The 22,537-nt window shown below is 42.1% G+C and overlaps 1 long non-coding RNA gene across 1 annotated transcript; it reads right to left on the bottom strand.

The window, feature by feature from the left end:
* Positions 1 to 4,830: 4,830 nt before the first annotated feature.
* LOC123600008 lies at positions 4,831 to 20,410 on the bottom strand. The gene is made up of 3 exons (XR_006713448.1): positions 20,344 to 20,410; positions 20,024 to 20,163; positions 4,831 to 5,083 (listed from the first exon to the last, which is right to left on the bottom strand). It is a non-coding gene; the product is annotated as an uncharacterized LOC123600008 (long non-coding RNA).
* Positions 20,411 to 22,537: the final 2,127 nt, after the last annotated feature.

Raw genomic sequence — 22,537 nt, forward strand, 5'->3', positions numbered from 1 at the left:
AAGAAGATAGGGGAGAGAAATGAGAATAGCACCACACAGCATCTCTGATATCCCCTAGCTTTGCTGCCGAGATACTATCTGAAGAGGAAAGTTACATTCGTGTCAGGCCTCAAACCTGGTTGTCACTGGCTGGGTACTGCTTCAAGCCTACTCTCTCTGGGCCAAGTACGGTCAAGGCTTTCAACCATGAAAAGATGAAAACATCACTCTTGGATCTTCCCTCTCTCACCCTGAAAATGCTTTTGTATATTTTATAAACCACAGAGATCACGAGGCAGATGAGAAGACGCAGAATGCCAGGGAGTGGGGGAGAATCGAAGTGCTTAAGCTTAGGAAGGCAAACCATCCAAGTTTGCCAGTTACTTATTTCTGCAATATTTCAAAGTATCAACCACAACTGATACACCACTACCGTTAAAAATCGCAGTTTGCCATTATAGACATAATTCAGCTGTGTGGGTTCAGATAGAAACTAGATGTGGGACAGGACCACTAACCGAAAGAAAGATGTATGGAGTCTATGTAAACAATAAGTCAGAAATCTTTCTAATGCTGTCAGGTAACCAGTATGTCACATTTTCCCCCATGAGGGGAAACAAAATCTAATGATCACTGACTCTATCTGAAAACAGCCAAAATCACATCAACAGATGGGTGGTTGTCAATTAGCCATTTGTTAACCGGGGTGGATGTCTTGGCAGCTCTCACGCATCCCCAACAAAATGAAGGAGGGAAGGCATGAACGAGGATGAAGGCGTGAGTTCTCCTGAATCTCATTTTTAATTTTTCATGACATTTTATATTCTCGATAGAAAAATAATTTGGTGGGAAAATAATGACCGGAGAAAAAGAGAATCGTGTCCAACATAAATTGGAGTCTCTCCAAGGCCTTTATGGGTTGGCGTATTTCTCAGAGAAGTTACCTTTCTGACTTGAGATCTGCTGTTGTCAGAAACATCAAAGGAAGAGACGGCAGCCTTAAGGAGCTCTTCCTAGTTATTAAAATTGCAAGCATTTTAATGTAGAATAAAATCTGATCGTTGCTGTTCTCCGAATAGTACTGATTCTCATACCGGTTTTTTCATTAGGACATTAACAAATGTTAATGTTCGAGAGCAAATCTGAAGACCGAAAAGAGAGCGAAACTATCTCTAAGATGAGTTTCACCAACTTTAGACCGAAGTGTATAAGAATCACCAAGATATATGTTAAAAATGGGGATTCCAAGACATGTCTCCATAAAATGTTAATTTAGTAGAACTGAGGTATGGTCATGGAACATGAATTTTAATAAGTACTCCAGAGGATCCATCTGCAGACTACACTTGAAGAATAACTGTCATGGAAGAAAGGAATTTCGATTGCTCTTAGGCTTCAAATGTTTCAGTTTAAAAAAAAAAAAAATGAAAACCTTAGGTCTTCAAAACATAGTATAAAGGAGAGACAGAATATTTTCATATCCTTTACTTTTTTTTCCATACGATCTATTACCAGCACATACCCATCTAGGTAGACCAAGTGTTTCACAAACTCTAATGGTCACGAAAATCCCCTGGGGAACTTATTAAAATGTTGATTCTGAGTCAATAAGTCGGGCGCAGAGCCCATATTCTGCAGTTCTAATGAAATCCCAGGCGATGCCTATGCTTCTAGATTTCAGACCACACGTTGAGTAGCAGGGTTCTAGAGAAGGGTACTCCAGCTTCACAGGGCACTAGAATCCCATGGAGGCCTAGTCAAAACACAGATTGCTGCCCTCATCCAAGCATCTGATTCACAAGACCACAGAGGTAGAGACTGGAGCCGTGCAGCTGCAAGTCAAGGACTGCGGGCAGCCACCAAGCACTCAAAGAAACACTATGGCGCCTGGCTCAGTGGGTTAAGCATCGACTCTTGACCTTAGCTTGAGTCTTAATCTCAGAGTCAAAAATTCAAGCCCCGTGTTGGGCTCTGCAGTGGGTGAGGAGCCTACTTCAAAAAAATAAATAAGTAAATAAACAAATAGCCAAAAAACAAAGCAGAAACAAAGGCCAGCTCCAAGAAACACAAAATAAGTTCTCCCCAGGGCCTCCTCTGGAGGCCTGGCCCTATCATCACTTTGAGTCGGGGTGATGCCTGCGGGTTTGCATTCCTAACAAACGCACGAGTGATGATAATGCTGCTGATCCCAGGACGATGTTTTGTACATTATCGTTCTGGGCCATATTCTTGCGGAGGTACTATCACTGATAAATATCTTTCAACACTTAGATTCTCTTTTCTCAAACTCACTGGAGAGGTCTGGGAAACAGCAAAAACATGGTATCTCCATGAATCGTAGAGGTCAAAATCGTTATCTCCCATGATTTCCCTCCTCTGATCCTTTTGGAACAGTAAAGGACATGAAAGGTACAGGACAGTGCAGGCCTTCAACTCAAAACAGACGAGTAAGGACTCGTTTTAGGCGAAGATTAGAGTTCGTGTACTTGGAATTTATACTTCATTTTGCCCTAGTACAAAGCTTTGAAATGATGTCACTTTACTCGAAAATGTGTAACCTAGTGATCCATAACCAGTGTCATGATAGAGTAACAAGATGGCGGCTCGCGTGGAGCTTGTGCAGAAAGTGGGGAGGGAATCATAAATAAATAAATAAATAAGAAAACAATGCCATTTCGTAAGTGATGCGGACAAAGTAGTGTGAGATGATGAGGAAATTATTGCTTCTTTACATTGGGTGGTTAGGAGAGGTTTCTCAGAGAAGCTACACGGATGACAAGAAAAAGTCACCCATGATGTTCATTAAATGACCTCGCCACCGTCATTTATTATTTTAGCATGTGGGTAAGGCATCGTAGACAATTCGTGATGAGAGAAGAACAGGAAAAAATGTGGAAAATCTAACAAATTGGGAGCTGCTTGGAAAATAGGACTGGTGGGTGTGAACGGTGCTGTGGGATTTGGGTTGCCAGAAACTACATGAAGATGTGAGTTTTTCTGGATGTGTTATATACTGAGCCACATCTCTCAACTATCTTTAAAACCCATGTTTTAAAACCATCATGCTCCAATCTGGTGAGGTTCTAACCCCAGCTGAGTCATTGCAGTAGTGAAACACTTAATTATTTTCAGGTTTGAGCAGCTGCGAGGCCCAGCCCCACAGGCACACACTTCAAAGACTTGGCAGTTGTTCGCAATCTTTCCATTTCTGAAGCAACAAAGAACAGCACTGAACTCCTGCCAGTCTGGACAACATGGTCAGTCAAGGTTTACCCAGGACCCCCACAAGGCAGACCCGTGTCAGGTTCTTTGGCGAATTGAGAGGAATACCATGCAGCATCCCAGCACCCCAGTGCAAACCACACCCAGCATCCATTTCCTCTCCCTCCTCCACCATGTCCCACCCCCATTTCTTCCCATCATTCATTTGGATAGATTCAATTTTAAAGGTGGGCAGAATATCCCAGTCACTCAAGAACAATAGTTGATTCACATCTTCCTGATTGGTTAGATTCTCAAGTGCATCCATATGTAAGTGGGGGAAATAGGAAGGATATAGGTGCCAGTTTGCAAGTCCCAGCATTACCCTTGGCTAAATGTGTGAAGAGAGGACATTTTTGATTAAGTCGTCTTCAATCTGCTTTCCTCTATTATTCTTCCTCCCTCTCCTGTAGGCTTTACAGAACACGCTTTTGGTCACCCACATGTGTATTTGTCCTCCATGACATTTCTAAACTCCGAAATTTCCTCGTTCTCCTTTCTGTGTCACAATCTACTATTCTCTTGGCCATTCTTTCGAATCTCCATTAGGTAACTGGCTAGTCTGAAACCTTCATTCTAGAACCATGCTTCTCAAAGCGTGATGCCTCTACCAGCCACAGCTGCATAACATGGAAACATAAAAATGTAAATTCTCTGCCTGTTCCCTACCTGATGAACTGTGGGAGAATGGGGTCATAATCTGTGTCTTTATATGCTCTTCATGTGATGGGGCACCTGGGTGGCTCAGTGGGTTAAGCATCCAACTTCGACTCAGGTCATGATCTCAAGTTCATGGGCTCAAGTCCCACGTCAGGCTCTGTGTTAACAGCTCAGAGTCTGGAACCTGCTTCAGATTCTGTGTCTCCCTCTCCCACCGCCCTCCCCTACTCAAGCTCTGTCTCTCTCTCTCTCTCTCTCTCTCTTAAAAATAAACATTAAAAAAAGTTTAATATATGCTCTTCATGTGATTCTTATGCACATTTAGGATTGAGGAACATTGCTATTGGGTATAAATGAGTGATAGTGGATTATCGTCGCTTCCAGATTCATGTATATTCTCTTTAAAGAGGGCTTCTAAGTCCTGTTCTAAAAGTACGATGATATGAAAACTGGGGAAAGGTGTCACACTGCATATCACAAAGCAGCCCACATCGTGGCTACTGGCTTTCACCGCTCTGAGAATAGACCTGATGACAAGGAGGTGAGTTTCAGACAAGGACTTCTGAATGCACACCCAAAAGCCATCAGAACATCTTGCTTGGCATCCCTGACAGATAGATTAGAGTACTGTGGCATTCAGCCATAGCCCCAGTGTTCAAGAGAGAGAGAAAAAGAGCTCCTAAAACATCCTCCCTCGAGATGTTAATGGCCGGTCTCTAATCGCACGTCATTTATTGAATGTGAAAGCAGGTCTGATACGAACAAGGTAGGATGACCCGGCAATTCATTTTACTTCTCAGTATCACAGACATGTTTCTGTGGACTCTGCGGGGTCAAAGAGCTTAAAACATTTATCTAGAATAAGACAAACATGTAATTTTCCTCCGGCTTTATTCTCTTATTTTTTTTTAATGATTAATTAAGAGACATTCCTCTACTTAAGAAATTTGACATAAGGCAGTATCAGCCCTCACGGTAATTCATAAAAGCTGAAGTCTACAAAATTATGCTTGCTTTGGAAACCTTGGGCCAGGATTTCCAGCTGAGAAAGAATTTCTACCAATTCTTACGTACCCCCAAATCTTTTCTGTATGGTAACATCCTTCCAGGCATAAATTTTCCATCCGTACTCAGCCTTCTCTATAAAGCCTTTTAGAGTGATGTGTCCTCTGGCTTGCAACATCTGAAAGTCAAGCAAACAAGCTTTCCAGGGCTCGCATTGAGTTAAGAAAACATTTTCTGCATGACATTTAGGGCCAAATTAGGGACCAAAATCCTCATTCTTTTACTCAAGACTAGGTTTATGTCTCCACAGGCAATGTGAAATGGAGTGTGGAGAAGTGATCTCATGAAATAAATTAATTTAGACAGGATGCCTGGTTTGTTCATACCCCACAGAGTGTGTGTGTGTGTGTGTGTGTGTGTGTGTGTGTGTGTGCGCGCGCGCGCACGCGCATTTAACAGCAGGTTAGGGAAACAATAACACTGAAGAGATGAAGGGAAAGTCTGTACCAGCAGTCAGATTGGTCTCTGACTCCAGTCTCCATTGCTTAGCATTCATGTAACCTTGGGCAAGGCTCCCTGAGTCTCCGTCTCCTCACCTGTTAGGTATCTTAGGAGCCCCGTTCAACTACCTGCCCCCCAGGGTTGTAAGGAACAGCAGGATCATTAACAAGAACATTCTGCATCGATAGACCAACATTCAACATTACTGTCATTAAATGTCCCCTCTAATATTTGCACCCAGTTCTGTAGAGACACATGACTGTAGTCTTGGGTACATGCTGACACACCATGGCTTTGACCTTACCTTCTCTCCTGCCAGGAACTTAGAGCTACACATTTACCACCACCAGATGAACTCACTCTCTTAGTCATGATTCCCACCATAGCTGCCTCCAAAACAAGATATCAGAATAGGAAATTGAATCTGAACTTCTCACATGGAAGGGCCAGAGCATTAATCATGGTGAGAACACTGGGGGTTTTTCATCTGAGTTTGACTGGTTGGGTTCATAAAATCTCTTTCATTTTTCATCAGGAGATTCCAAGTTTTGTATATTTATTATCCCTCTCATTATTTCACAGCCAGCAGCATATTTTACTTGTAGCAGTGCCTAACTTGGAATAATTTTGGAAACCACAATGCTTATGAGGCATGGCTTACTGGGGCACCAGCAAGCAAACCATACTCTTTATTAACAGACTGGGTTAAATATTGCTTACATTTGCACCCTGGTGTGCCCTGCCATTTCAGCTTTTTTCCCTAACACCAACTACAGGACATGGGGATAATTCAAACTTTGGACTTCCCCACGCCTGTACTTCTACGTTGTCACAGTTTCAAGGGACTTGCTATAAACATAATTTATGTAACTCCCTGTATTCATACTGAAAGGCATTGACCATTGAGTGGCAACGGCAATAACTGTTATTTTCATGGCAAATGCACTTCAGTGAAATATAGTATAAGGTTCCTCTGCTTCCTTCAGGCCACAGTCGACTCTTTAAAAATTAGTGTCCATGGGTGGTTGTCAATATAGATCAACCTCAAGGGGAAAATATGTTCACTGAGAGGTCCTTTGGCTGAGACTGTAATGCACAAGGAACACGGTGATTATAGATGGATTCTTGCCTCTTTATATATTTCCGTTCTTTCCCTACACTGCCTCCTCTGTGAGTCCATTTGGCTTATGTTTGACGGATTTGACCATAAAGGAGTGAGTTTAGGTCACCCAGTTTATTTAATAAAACACAATTTGAATGTCTATCTTCAGAAGTAAAATGTTTATATATCTCATTTGGTGTTGTTGTCTATCAACTTGGTAAGATTATTGAGTGAACAAACACATTTCTCTCTAGTAAGGAAGATTTGGGTAATTCTCTTGAGTTCCCATTCAGGCAATAAGCAGAAAATATATGGACCAAGAGAGATGGGAGAAGAAGGGGGAGAGAGAGGTGGTCTTAGAAGGAGAGGAAGAGGAGGAAGAAAAAGCCAAAGAGGGAGGTAAGATCCATGTATATAGGAATCCAGGAGAGTAACAAGGAGTCTTTCAGCAGAGTATCTAGCATTTCTGGGCTCTTGTAAGAGTGTCCAAAGGATCCTGATAAATCAGTCACGCTGTTCGCTTTCTCACCTATTGGGTTCATAAGATCTCTTTCATGTTTCATCAGGAGATTCTAAGTTTTACATAACCATTAACTATCCCTCTCATTATTTCACCTGAGGAATTCATGACAGCACAGCTATTTTACAACTTCAGGAAAAGACAATTCTACAAGTTTCTGAGTTTAAACTGGGCCCAAAACGAGGCTGCTGAACCACTTTACTCCAACACTGAGCACAATGACCAGAACACTCAAAAAATGGTTTTGCAGTGACGAATGAGTGAGCAAAGAATGTTTCCCTTGGGCCACTAACTAGTTCAGGGGCAGTTTGGCATCATGATTATAAGGCCAGACTCTGACGCCACATTTGGTTTCAAATCCCAGCTCTGCGACCTTTTTGCACCTTGAAACTTCTTGCACCTCAGTTTCCTTATCTGTAAAATGAAAATATTAGGATCTATTTCATAGGATCATGGTGAAGATTGAGTAGACTACTCTTAGCATCACACATGACTCATAGTCAATGCTATTGAAGTGTTACGAGGCCGCCATGTTGCATAACTCCAAGGAGCATTAGCCACTTCAAAATGTGCATGAATGACACCCCCTAGAGTCATGCAGCATACAACGTACAAGGTCACACAATGGTCCCGACCATTTCCTATTATTATGACACCCTGCAATGATCCACATTCTCCTATTCCTCTCCATTCCAGTATCCAAAAGCTATGTAGAGAACTATAAGCATGCATTATCTAAAATGCAAAATAAAGAATACCTTTTTGTGCAAATGTAAGAAAACCAAAGCATTTTCTGTACTATATATCTTTTTAAACATGTTCCTTCCCCAAAACAAGCACAAGGAAAACCACCTTCACTGGCGGGAATGAAGATCTTTTTAGTCAAGGAATAAAACATTTGGACCAGGACCAAATCAGGGTCTTGAGGTTAAGAGCCTGCATACTTGCCAGCCTCAACATTCTAGTATGATAGCCTGGAAGAAAGGAAGTGTGCAGAGAGGTGCACAAAGGACTTTCCAGAAGTATGGCTGGTGGAATGTCTAGATCCCATCCCCCAAACACAGGAACTCAACAGATCAAAGCAGAGACACCCCTGGAGCATGATTTTTTGCCTCCTCAGAAACCTAACAGGACAACTGCCTTGAGAAACCATCCCCACCCCCACACCCATGGCTTCTAGCTATTCCTTCCTACTCAGTCCTTCCACCTCCATGTCCTCACATGCCCTCGAAGGACAGCTTCATAAACAGAAACTTAAAAAAAAAAAAAAAAAAAAAAAAGGAATCAAGTTAACTTTGAAAACTCCAATACTTTTCACATGGAGAACTTCTTTCCTCCAAGAAACCTGAAGCCTGGAGAAATTCAGCTAACAGAAATTCTCTCAGAAAGTGAAGTTGGTTTCTTCATGTTTATAACGAGGTAATGTTTGAAAAGTCTAGTGAGGAAAGGACGGTGCATTACCAAAAAGAAGGAGGACTTGCTTTTTTTTAATTGCCATTCCCAGAGCTTAAAAGCAAAGCTGTGCCCCCACCCTGAAAAAAAAATATTATATAAAGATGGCCAGATATATCCAGATTATATAATCTCTAGAATTGCAAAGAACAAAATGGCGAATGGGAGTGGTTTCTTTCATGTGGCAGGTTTCCCCTCCCACACCACCACTCTTTGGTCCTTGTCCACTAAAATACTTGCTTCACTTTAAACACAGAGGCAGACACTAAATTCTGGATTGCTCTCAAGTTGCCATTACCTAGAGTCAAAAAATTAGAAAAGAAGAAAAGAGGAAACAAAGAGAAGTGCGGGGTGGGGGTGAGGGGAAGACCTCTGGCATATAAATCTCCATCCTCAGGGTAGTGAGGTGGCCAGTGAGCCTCCAGAAACCACATCCACGCTCCAGGGAAAAAGAAGACAAACAACGCAAAGCCGCCTTCTTGAGGGAGCCAGTCTCAGAATACTTGCCTCTCCATTTCATTGTTAGACCTGTAACTGGTGACTACCACTGGATGAAACTGGGCTACACACTTCCAGCTTTTTGCTTCTGAGTTAGAGGAAAACAAGGAAGCAGATGACCAGAAATGGGTGTGGACTCAGCCAACCCAACTCAGCAAAATGGATTAGAACCAATGCACTTGAAATGAAAGCAACTGGGGGCATCTGGGCGGCTCAAACAGTTGAGTGTCCGACTCTTGATTTTGGCTCAGGTCGTGATCTCACAGTTTGTGGAATCAAGCCCAGAGTTGGGCTCTGCACTGACAGCACAGAGCCTGCTTGGAATGCTCTCTCTCCCTCTCTATGTGCCCTCCCCAGTTCGTGCACGTGCATGCACACTCTCACTCAAAATAAATACATGTTTAAAAACCAAAAAGAAATCAAATAATTTATTTTATTTTTTTTAACGTTTATTTATTTTTGAGACAGAGAGAGACAGAGCATGAACGGGAGAGGGTCACAGAGAGAGGGAGACACAGAATCCGAAACAGGCTCCAGGCTCTGAGCGGTCAGCACAGAGTCCGACGCGGGGCTCGAACCCACGGACCGTGAGATCATGACCTGAGCCGAAGTCGGACGCTTAACCGACCGAGCCACCCAGGCGCCCCAAAATCAAATAATTTTTAAAACATAAAATGAGGGGCGCCTGGGTGGCGCAGTCGGTTAAGCGTCCGACTTCAGCCAGGTCACGATCTCGCGGTCCGTGAGTTCGAGCCCTGCGTCGGGCTCTGGGCTGATGGCTCAGAGCCTGGAGCCTGTTTCCGATTCTGTGTCTCCCTCTCTCTCTGCCCCTCCCCCATTCATGCTCTGTCTCTCTCTGTCCCAAAAATAAATAAACGTTGAAAAAAAAATTTTTTTTGGACTTGATGGGGGGATTCCAGGAAGATGGCGGCGTAGGAGGACGCTGGGCTCACCGCGCGTCCTGCTGATCAATTAGATTCCACCTACACCTGCCTAAATAACCCAGAAAACCGCCAGAGGATTAGCAGAACGGAGTCACCGGAGCCAAGCGCAGACGAGAGGCCCACGGAAGAGGGTAGGAAGGGCGGCGAGGCGGTGCGCGCTCCACGGACTGGCGGGAGGGAGCCGGGGCGGAGGGGCGGCTCGCCGGCCAAGCAGAGCCCCGGAGTCTGGCCTGCAAAAGCGGAGGGGCCTGACGGACTGTGTTCCAACAGCAAGCGCGACTTAGCGTCTGGGAGGTCATAAGTTAACAGCTCTGCTCGGAAAGCAGGAAGGCTGGAGGACAAAGGGAGGGAGAGCTGCTGAGCCCCCGGACGACAGAGCTCAGTTTGGTGGGGAACAAAGGCGCTCGCCAGCGCCATCTCCCCCGCCCATCCCCCAGCCAAAATCCCAAAGAGAACCAGTTCCTGCCAGGGAACTTCCTCGCTCCGCGCAAACACCCAACTCTGTGCTTCTGCGGAGGAGCCAAACCTCCGGCAGCGGATCTGACTCCCTCCCGCTGCCACAGGGCCCCTCCTGAAGTGGATCACCTAAGGAGAAGCGAGCTAAGCCTGCCCCTCCTGCCCCTGTGCACCTTGCCTACCCACCCCAGCTAATACGCCAGATCCCCAGCATCACAAGTCTGGCAGTGTGCAAGTAGCCCAGACGGGCCACGCCACCCCACAGTGAATCCCGCCCCTAGGAGAGGGGAAGAGAAGGCACACACCAGTTTGACTGTGGCCCCAGCAGTGGGCTGGGGGCAGACATCAGGTCGGACTGCGGCCCCGCCCACCAACTCCAGTTATACACCACAGCACAGGGGAAGTGCCCTGCAGGTCCTCACCATGCCAGGGACTATCCAAAATGACCAAGCGGAAGAATTCCCCTCAGAAGAATCTCCAGGAAATAACAACAGCTAATGAGCTGATCAAAAAGGATTTAAATAATATATCAGAAAGTGAATTTAAAATAATAGTCATAAAATTAATCGCCGGGCTTGAAAACAGTATACAGGACAGCAGAGAATCCCTTGCTACAGAGATCAAGGGACTAAGGAACAGTCATGAGGAGCTGAAAAACGCTTTAAATGAAATGCAAAACAAAATGGAGACCACCACAGCTCGGATTGAAGAGGCAGAGGAGAGAATAGGTGAACTAGAAGATAAAGTTATGGAAAAAGAGGAAGCTGAGAAAAAGAGAGATAAAAAAATCCAGGAGTATGAGGGGAAAATTAGAGAACTAAGTGATGCACTAAAAAGAAATAATATACGCATAATTGGTATCCCAGAGGAGGAAGAGAGAGGGAAAGGTGCTGAAGGGGTACTTGAAGAAATAATAGCTGAGAACTTCCCTGAACTGGGGAAGGAAAAAGGCATTGAAATCCAAGAGGCACAGAGAACTCCCTTCAGACGGAACCTGAATCGATCTTCTGCACGACATATCATAGTGAAACTGGCAAAATACAAGGATAAAGAGAAAATTCTGAAAGCAGCAAGGGGTAAACGTGCCCTCACATATAAAGGGAGACCTATAAGACTCGTGACTGATCTCTCTTTTGAAACTTGGCAGGCCAGAAAGAATTGGCACGAGATTTTCAGTGTGCTAGACAGAAAACATATGCAGCCGAGAATCCTTTATCCAGCAAGTCTGTCATTTAGAATAGAAGGAGAGATAAAGGTCTTCCCAAACAAACAAAAACTGAAGGAATTTGTCACCACTAAACCAGCCCTACAAGAGATCCTAAGGGGGACCCTGTGAGACAAAATACCAGAGACATCACTACAAGCATAAAACATACAGACATCACAATGACTCTAAACCCATATCTTTCTATAATAACACTGAATGTAAATGGATTAAATGCGCCAACCAAAAGACATAGGGTATCAGAATGGATAAAAAAACAAGACCCATCTATTTGCTGTCTACAAGAGACTCATTTTAGACCTGAGGACACCTTTAGATTGAGAGTGAGGGGATGGAGAACTATTTATCATGCTACTGGAAGCCAAAAGAAAGCTGGAGTAGCCATACTTATATCAGACAAAGTAGACTTTAAATTAAAGGCTGTAACAAGAGATGAAGAAGGACATTATATAATAGTTACAGGGTCTATCCATCAGGAAGAGCTAACAATTATAAATGTCTATGCGCCGAATACCGGAGCCCCCAAATATATAAAACAACTACTCATAAACATAAGCAACCTTATTGATAAGAATGTGGTAATTGCAGGGGACTTTAACACCCCACTTACAGAAATGGATAGATCATCTAGACACACGGTCAATAAAGAAACAAGGGCCCTGAATGAGACATTGGATCAGATGGACTTGACAGATATATTTAGAACTCTGCATCCCAAAGCAACAGAATATACTTTCTTCTCGAGTGCACATGGAACATTCTCCAAGATAGATCATATACTGGGTCACAAAACAGCCCTCCATAAGTTAACCAGAATTGAAATTATACCATGCATACTTTCAGACCACAATGCTATGAAGCTTGAAATCAACCACAGAAAAAAGTCTGGAAAACCTCCAAAAGCATGGAGATTAAAGAACACCCTACTAACGAATGAGTGGGTCAACCAGGCAATTAGAGAAGAAATAAAAAAATATATGGAAACAAACGAAAATGAAAATACAACAATCCAAACGCTTTGGGACGCAGCAAAGGCAGTCCTGAGAGGAAAATACATTGCAATCCAGGCCTATCTCAAGAAACAAGAAAAATCCCAAATACAAAATCTAACAGCACACCTAAAGGAATTGGAAGCAGAACAGCAAAGGCAGCCTAAACCCAGCAGAAGAAGAGAAATAATAAAGATCAGAGCAGAAATAAACAATATAGAGTCTAAAAAAACTGTAGAGCAGATCAACGAAACCAAGAGTTGGTTTTTTGAAAAAATAAACAAAATTGACAAACCTCTAGCCAGGCTTCTCAAAAAGAAAAGGGAGATGACCCAAATAGATAAAATCATGAATGAAAATGGAATGATTACAACCAATCCCTCAGAGATACAAACAATTATCAGGGAATACTATGAAAAATTATATGCCAACAAATTGGACAACCTGGAAGAAATGGACAAATTCCTGAACACCCACACTCTTCCAAAACTCAACCAGGAGGAAATAGAAAGCTTGAACAGACCCATAACCAGCGAAGAAATTGAATCGGTTATTAAAAATCTCCCAACAAATAAGAGTCCAGGACCAGATGGCTTCCCAGGGGAGTTCTACCAGACGTTTAAAGCAGAGATAATACCTATCCTTCTCAAGCTATTCCAAGAAATAGAAAGGGAAGGAAAACTTCCAGACTCATTCTATGAAGCCAGTATTACTTTGATTCCTAAACCAGATAGAGACCCAGTAAAAAAAGAGAACTACCGGCCAATATCCCTGATGAATACGGATGCAAAAATTCTCAATAAGATACTGGCAAATCGAATTCAACGGCATATAAAAAGAATTATTCACCATGATCAAGTGGGATTCATTCCTGGGATGCAGGGCTGGTTCAACATTCGCAAATCAATCAACGTGATACATCACATTAACAAAAAAAAAGAGAAGAACCATATGATCCTGTCAATCGATGCAGAAAAGGCCTTTGACAAAATCCAGCACCCTTTCTTAATAAAAACCCTTGAGAAAGTCGGGATAGAAGGAACATACTTAAAGATCATAAAAGCCATTTATGAAAAGCCCACAGCTAACATCATCCTCAACGGGGAAAAACTGAGAGCTTTTTCCCTGAGATCAGGAACACGACAGGGATGCCCACTCTCACCGCTGTTGTTTAACATAGTGCTGGAAGTTCTAGCATCAGCAATCAGACAACAAAAGGAAATCAAAGGCATCAAAATTGGCAAAGATGAAGTCAAGCTTTCGCTCTTTGCAGATGACATGATATTATACATGGAAAATCCGATAGACTCCACCAAAAGTCTGCTAGAATTGATACATGAATTCAGCAAAGTTGCAGGATACAAAATCAATGTACAGAAATCAGTTGCATTCTTATACACTAACAATGAAGCAACAGAAAGACAAATAAAGAAACTGATCCCATTCACAATTGCACCAAGAAGCATAAAATACCTAGGAATAAATCTAACCAAAGATGTAAAGGATCTGTATGCTGAAAACTATAGAAAGCTTACGAAGGAAATTGAAGAAGATTTAAAGAAATGGAAAGACATTCCCTGCTCATGGATTGGAAAAATAAATATTGTCAAAATGTCAATACTACCCAAAGCTATTTACACATTCAATGCAATCCCAATCAAAATTGCACCAGCATTCTTCTCGAAACTAGAACAAGCAATCCTAAAATTCATATGGAACCACAAAAGGCCCCGAATAGCCAAAGGAATTTTGAAGAAGAAGACCAAAGCAGGAGGCATCACAATCCCAGACTTTAGCCTCTACTACAAAGCTGTCATCATCAAGACAGCATGGTATTGGCACAAAAACAGACACATAGACCAATGGAATAGAATAGAAACCCCAGAACTAGACCCACAAACGTATGGTCAACTCATCTTTGACAAAGCAGGAAAGAACATCCAATGGAAAAAAGACAGCCTCTTTAACAAATGGTGCTGGGAGAACTGGACAGCAACATGCAGAAGGTTGAAACTAGACCACTTTCTCACACCATTCACAAAAATAAACTCAAAATGGATAAAGGACCTGAATTTGAGACAGGAAACCATCAAAACCTTAGAGGAGAAAGCAGGAAAAGACCTCTCTGACCTCAGCCGTAGCAATCTCTTACTCGACACATCCCCAAAGGCAAGGGAATTAAAAGCAAAAGTGAATTACTGGGACCTTATGAAGATAAAAAGCTTCTGCACAGCAAAGGAAACAACCAACAAAACTAAAAGGCAACCAACGGAATGGGAAAAGATATTTGCAAATGACATATCGGACAAAGGGCTAGTATCCAGAATCTATAAAGAGCTCACCAAACTCCACACCTGAAAAACAAATAACCCAGTGAAGAAATGGGCAGAAAACATGAATAGACACTTCTCTAAAGAAGACATCCGGATGGCCAACAGGCACATGAAAAGATGTTCAGCGTCGCTCCTTATCAGGGAAATACAAATTAAAACCACACTCAGGTATCACCTCACGCCAGTCAGAGTGGCCAAAATGAACAAATCAGGAAACTATAGATGCTGGCGAGGATGTGGAGAAACGGGAACCCTCTTACACTGTTGGTGGGAATGCAAATTGGTGCAGCCGCTCTGGAAAACAGTGTGGAGGTTCCTCAGAAAATTAAAAATAGACCTACCCTATGACCCAGCAATAGCACTGCTGGGAATTTATCCAAGGGATACAGGAGTACTGATGCATAGGGGCACTTGTACCCCAATGTTCATAGCAGCACTCTCAACAATAGCCAAATTATGGAAAGAGCCTAAATGTCCATCAACCGATGAATGGATAAAGAAATTGTGGTTTATATACACAATGGAATACTACGTGGCAATGAGGAAAAATGAAATATGGCCTTTTGTAGCAACGTGGATGGAACTGGAGAGTGTGATGCTAAGTGAAATAAGCCATACAGAGAAAGACAGATACCATATGGTTTCACTCTTATGTGGACCCTGAGAAACGTAACAGGAACCCATGGGGGAGGGGGAGGAAAAAAGGAAAAAAAAAAAAAAAAAAAAAAAAAAAAAAGAGGTTAGAGTGGGAGAGAGCCAAAGCATAAGAGACTGTTAAAAACTGAGAACAAACTGAGGGTTGATGGGGGGTGGGAGGGAGGAGAGGGTGGGTGATGGGTATTGAGGAGGGCACCTTTTGGGATGAGCACTGGGTGTTTTATGGAAACCAATTTGGACAATAAATTTCATAAAAAAAAAAAAAAAAAAAAAAAAAAAAGAAAAAAAAATTTTTTTTAATAAATAAATAAATAAAAAATAAAAAATAAAACATAAAATGAAAGTATCCGAATTAAACTAGAAAACATTAGAATGTGCTTAACTGTTTTAGATCAACATCTGTAGTTTTAATGAGAACCGGAAGACTAAATGCAATGTCAAAGAACACCGTATCATTCATTCTGTGTACAGCTTAGGTATCACGAATGTGTGGGAAATCTGCTGAAGAAGAGGAATATTTGAAATTTATTGAACCCAAAGGATTGGGGTATAGACCAGCTTTTGTTACACCATAGAGCAGAGAGACTAAGAACATGGACTTTGCAGCCAAAATGACCTAGGTTCAAATTCTGACTCTGTCCTTAACAAAACTTATAAGCTCAGATAAGTAATTAGCTTCAGAGACTTGGTTACCCTTGGTTACCCTTTCTATTGGTTTAGAGTACTAATTAAATCAGATAATTCTGTAAAATGCCACAGCAGAATCTACCAACTATACACCCCTTTTTCCATGATGGTGGAGTTGTAGCTGGAAAATAGCTGCCTGGTAAGAGACTACATTTCCCAGACCTCTTTGCAGCTAAGTTTGACCATGTGACCAAGACCAATCCAACGGAATCCAAATGCACAATGACCCTTCATGGACCATAAACCTTGCACACCTAATCCTCCAGGCTGAATTTCCACTTCCTGCTGCTTGGAATGGCACCAGAGGGACCTTAAGAGACGGTACAGACTGTAAGCCTGAGTCCCTGAATGACTAGAGCAACTAATGTAGACTCTTACCTGAGAGAGAAACAGATTTTAACATTTCTTCAACCATTTATTTACTGTAGTCTCGCGGTCGCTTACCCTACCTTAACTTGGTCCTGGCACATAGTAGCCCTTCAACAAATTGTAGCTACTCTTCAAATAATTAGGAAGAAGGCAATGTCATCAAATACTTTTTCCTTGGCAACAAAATCATGGTATTGACACAAACAAACTTCTGAATCCTTCTATTGCCCAGGTCTAAAATCAGGAAAGTTATTTATAGAGATTGTGGCATGTTTATTAACTTTACATTTGAATGAGTGTTGGAAACCTAAGACTACAGTCAAATAATTTGGTGAAAAATGACACAGTAGTGAGTGTGTACACAGTTACCATATTACTTTTGTGTAACAAGTCTTAAGCAAAAAGATTGACACTATTAAAGAAATAATAGGAATATACTAATCTAAGAAAAATGAAAGAATAATACCCTTAAGGGAACTCTAAGCAGATAGTTTCAAATAAAACTATAGTGATTCGATTAGAGCAATATTGACTTAAAGAAAATAGTAATTTAAGTAATCATAACTGAGTTCCATTTAAGGAAAAATATTTAACATGCTCAAGGTTCAAAATGTGAAATCATAAAAATAAATTACCCAGCAACACAGTGATAACAGAATGTGGGGTTTTATACATCTTTGACTTGTTAGTTTTTTAAATTCCTAAAGTCTTTCCTTTCAGGAAAAAAATTTATGTAAAGCATGCCTCCTCTCTTCTGACTTCTACTCTCAGAATAAAGTGGGAAGGGGCGCCTGGGTGGCTCACTCGGTTGAGCAGCTGGCTTCGGCTCAGGTCATGATTTCATGGTTTGTGGGATCGAGCCCCACATCGGGCTCTGTGCTGACAGCTCAGAGCCTGGAGCCTGCTTTGGAGTCTGTGTCTCCCTCTCTCTCTGCCCCTTCCCGATTTACACTGTGTCTCTCTCTCCCTCTCTCTCTCTCTCTTTCTCTCAAAAATAAGTAAACATTAAAAAAAAATTTTTAGAACCTTCCTTTATCTCAACTCCCCCAAGATATATGTTGGCAATCATAATCCAAGCTTATGGCGCCCTGATACACATCTGAAGGGTCTCATGACTGAGGTTTTAGTAAATGGCAATAAATGGCATTTTCCTAACAACATCTAACCTCACAAGGTCCTGGAAACCTTGCTTCCAAAATTCCTTAGAGACTTTCGCTGTCCCTAACCCCCTCCCAACCTGAGGGTATATAATCAGTTACTGGTCACAACCCCAGTGCAGCTTTCTGCCCATGGGTCCTGTCCCCGTGCCTTAATAAAATCACCTTTTTGCACCGGAGGTGTCTTCAAGAATTCTTTTTGGCCATCAGCTCTGAACCCCCAAAACCCCATCACTACTAAGTGAAGAAGCAAGCTACGGAATAACACAGCTATTTCATGCGAGTTATGTTAAACATACTCCAAAATCCTCGATACTTTTCACAGGAAATGTGCATACAAATAGCAGTTATCTGGCAGAGAGGACACTAAACAAATAGCAGTGTTCTTAATGTCTGGGAAGGAGACCTAAATTCCAGATGCTAGTCAAAAAGGACTTTACCCAGGTCTTTCGAGTCGGAATTTTAACCAGGACAATGTATGCATTTATTGCTTGTATAATCAAACATTAAATATTTTTAAAATAATTTTAAAATTAAAAGAACTAAAAAAGATCTACTTATGAAACTAGGTATTCTAAATTTAAACATTGTTTAAATCAATCTATCTTAACCTTAAACATGTTAACACCTTTAAGGTAAACTATAAAGGACATGGATATACTAGGTGAATTTCTAGATCCCTACTAGATGAAGTGAGAATACTTATTTATTTTTTTTTTAATTTTTTTTTCAATGTTTATTTATTTTTGGGGGGACAGAGAGAGGCAGAGCATGAATGGGGGAGGGGCAGAGAGAGAGGGAGACACAGAATCGGAAACAGGCTCCAGGCTCTGAGCCATCAGCCCAGAGCCTGACGCAGGGCTCGAACTCCCGGACCGCGAGATCGTGACCTGGCTGAAGTCGGACGCTTAACCGACTGTGCCACCCAGGCGCCCCTGAAGTGAGAATATTTAATCAGAATCACCATTGAGAGGGATGTATTTGACATTCTGAAATTATCTTAAAATACTATTTCATAAAATAACTGTAAGGTCTCGCTTTCAAACCTGATTGATTTATTAATGTTTCCTAAAAGAATATTTACAGCCTAAAATATCTTTGACCACAGAAAAGTATTAGCTACTATGGACTGCATTTTTGTACTAGCTTGAGATCCGTAGGACACCGAATACTTCCCCATTTTTAGCTCTAAGGAAGAGCAATGAACAAAAGAAAAAGAAGTAATAGGGCAACCCACTGTGGGTCAAGAAATGTTACTTCTTTAAAACAAGTCCTTATGTGTCGGTGAGAATATGTTAAAATACTATTTTAATGGGAATTTTGAGGCTATTTATTTTCCTTCCTCTTTATAATCAAAAGTTCAACTGTAAATCTCTTCTTCCTATGTAACAGAAATATTTTGGACTCAGAAATGCTGTTCCTACTCACTTCAGCTTAACTTCTCTGAGTTTGACCTACACTCTTATCTACGTGGGTTATCTTCACCCCAGTCTCAAGAATGTTGTGTTTCAAATGCTAAAACGGTAATCTCCGTGAATGATCTGTTACAAGGGGGACACCACAGGGATGGGAGACCAGATCAAGCCTGTTGGAGATCCAAAGTTGTTTTTCCAGAAAAATCAGGCCTGAACTTAACAAATACCCACAGGAGTAAATGGAAGCAGCCAGAAGTCATTTCTATTTTGATGCAGACGGCATTAGATAATTTCTGAAGTAAATCTGCCCTTGTAATTATGTTTGTTTACACTGACTCTGAAATGCATGTGGTTTGCATTCCTGAGCACGAATGGACTGATTCTCAGAGAAGGTGCTCAGAAGGGGGACAGGAATACACATGGTTTTAATAAGGACTAGGGATAGCCTGCAAAGTAAGTAATCCACATAAGGGTAATAAAAGACCATTTAGTTCGGTCAATTATCTGGTTAGGTAAATATAGACTAGCCAGGCTTCCCTTATCCACTTAGCACACTTCTGGAGGTGGGGGTGGGGGGCTCCGTTCAGGTCAGTGGACATAGGCTCCAGGAATACATACGCTTTGTTATTCCAGGTAAAACATTTTTTTTACAATCAGTGAATCGTTGAACCGAGTGAAGGGCATTCACACTGCTAACATTTGGGGGCAGGATGTTCTTACACAAGGGCCAGAAGATAGGCAGGAAGAATCAGTCTTTGTGAGTTAAGGACAGTTACAGATCCTTTGGGGGGGTGGGGGGAGGGCGGGTATCACCTCTGTTCCTCCTGCCTTCATTTTGGCCCCGTCTTCCTTCTTCTTTCATCCGGGCCTGAAGTGTTTCCCACAAGGTGCCAGGTAGGACCCCAGCTCTCCCAAGACATGGTGTGTTGATTTTTCATGGAAAATGCCTTCTCCTGAAATTAAAAAAAAAAAAAAAAAAAAAAAATTAATGTTTCTTTTTCTTTGAGAGAGGGGGAACAAGAATGAGCAGGTGAGGGGCAGAAGAGAGGGAGACAGAGAACCGGAAGCTGGCTCTGTGCTGGCAGCACAGAGGCTGCTGTGGGGCTTGCACCCACGAATTGTGAGATCATGACCTGAGCCGAAGTCAGACACCCAACCGACTGAGCCACCCAGGCACCCCTCTCCTGAATTTTTTTTAAAGCCAATCAATAAACAAGGGAACAAACACACTGAGAGAACCCCTCCTCCTTCCAACTTTAATTCAGCTTTAGATTATTCACAGGGTTCAAAGTCAAGTAGGGTCACATGCAGTTTGAGCTGAACCTGGCCATCACCCAGTTCAGAACACTCATCTGCAGATGGGAAGTGAAGAGTCCCAGAGAGAACGAATGGTTTGCCTAAATGCATCACGAGTTGATGGCCAAGTTTGGACTAGAACCCTGGTCAGCCGGAGCCAAGGCTGAAGGCTTTCGTGGAAACCAGGACCAAAAAAAATAAAATGAAGAAGTTAAATCTCCTTCAGAAAATATCATGCGTTGCAATGTAAACTTAAGACAGTGAGCTTAAGAACTATGTCTGATTTAGGTTTTTTTTTTTTTTTCTATAGTACAACTCTTTTTTACATAACACAACTAGAAGACAATTTGGAGTTGACAATATTTCACACTTTCTGTCCTGATTGTGAACATCCCTTTATCTGGGTGACCTAGTCTCTTATTTTTCTAGTGTATTTCAACTGAGAGTGTGAATCTTTGCAAAAGAACTATTTCTTGAGCTATTTTTTTTCTTTGCCCTTTCAAGGTCCCACTGTGAGAGCTATTTGAGCTAGAATATGATCGTGAGGGATGGAACTTTTTCCACTGGTAATATGGTTTCCCTTAGGGCATAGTCTGCCTTTGTACTCGAAAATCTTATTAATTGAGTTACTATTGTATGATCAAAAATACTTCACATTTACAAAAAGAAAAACACATTAGAGTAAGGTCAGTTTGACAAAAGTGTGATATTTGCAGAGAACCCCAAGGGTTATCCATTTAAAAGGCCAAGTCAAATAAGACACAATTAGATCTCATTTGGCCTCCTACCTCTCCGGATTCATAAACTCACATTTCAGCGATCTTGGGGGAATGAGTTTCGCCTTAATTGTATCTTGTTTCCCTTGGCCAATCTAACTTACTCAGAATCTTCTGACAGGCGCTTTCAGCAAATATCACACGTCCTTGTGTCCTGCTGACCTTTTTTTCCAACTGGCTTTTCTTTTACCTTATTAAATGTTTTTGAACAGATATCCTATTTTATTTTGTTTAGAAAGATAAAATAAAGGGTAAGAATGTATTCATCCACATGGCTGCGAGAAGAAAACAGACATCAACAGCAGAATTTTTAGAAAAACGTGTTTCAAACCAGTTCTGAAAATGCAGTTTTCTCCCAAGAATATACATGGCTCATCAACCTGTGTTCTGCTATGCAAGGAGATCGCAAAGATTTTTCTAAAACTCAGAGAAAGAGATCTGAAGTGCCAAGACTTTGCGCGAGGTAAAAAATTTCGACTAAAAATTTCAGTTTCGAAGCGGCTTGTTGTAAATGGACTTGAAAGTTCTGGAACACAGTACAGCCCTTCAAGCGGACCTGGAGTGGCCAGGACTTGCATTCGGCGTTATCTAGACCCACCCACCTGACCACGCCTACCTGACCACTCGCTCCGTATCAGCCCCCAACTCTGGGTGCCTCTCATCTATTTTTTTTTTCTGCTCTCAAGCTGCCAAGACTTGAATCTCAAAGGTACAAAGTATACTGAGGGAGTCTACTACAGGTGCATTCTGCAATACCATTGAGTAGTAGAAATACATGGGCTTTGGCCCCAGACGGGTCACCATCTTTACCACGCTACAGTCTCCCCTGGGGGACCTCATCGACTCTCACCGCCTCAAAGGTCATCTCTTGGTGCTTTATGTCACCACGAACTGCTGGGCCGGGAAGTCCCCCGAATTTCCGAACCCCTGAATTTGACCGGAAGTTCCACCACTTACTAGCTAAATAACCGTAAGCAAATGGCTTCAATTCCCTGCTTCTCTTAGTCCAATTCAATCAGGGTAGTCGTGTTGATCACGCAAGGCTACTGGGATGAAAGGTACATAATACACACAGTATAGGGTCTGGTACATAACTGGGTCATCACAACACTTCAGCGTGACTCAGCAGTTTTTCCTTCCTTTCTCTTTGACCCCTTAGGGCATTCCTCCAAAGCCACTCCCGACAGATTCGAGAGTCCTTCCCACTCTCCACCAAGGAGAAAACCAAAGTCATCCTGCCAATGGTTCATAGCCT

The sequence above is a fragment of the Leopardus geoffroyi genome, chromosome A1 (assembly GCF_018350155.1).
Source record: "Leopardus geoffroyi isolate Oge1 chromosome A1, O.geoffroyi_Oge1_pat1.0, whole genome shotgun sequence".
Classification (NCBI taxonomy): Eukaryota; Metazoa; Chordata; class Mammalia; order Carnivora; family Felidae; genus Leopardus; species Leopardus geoffroyi.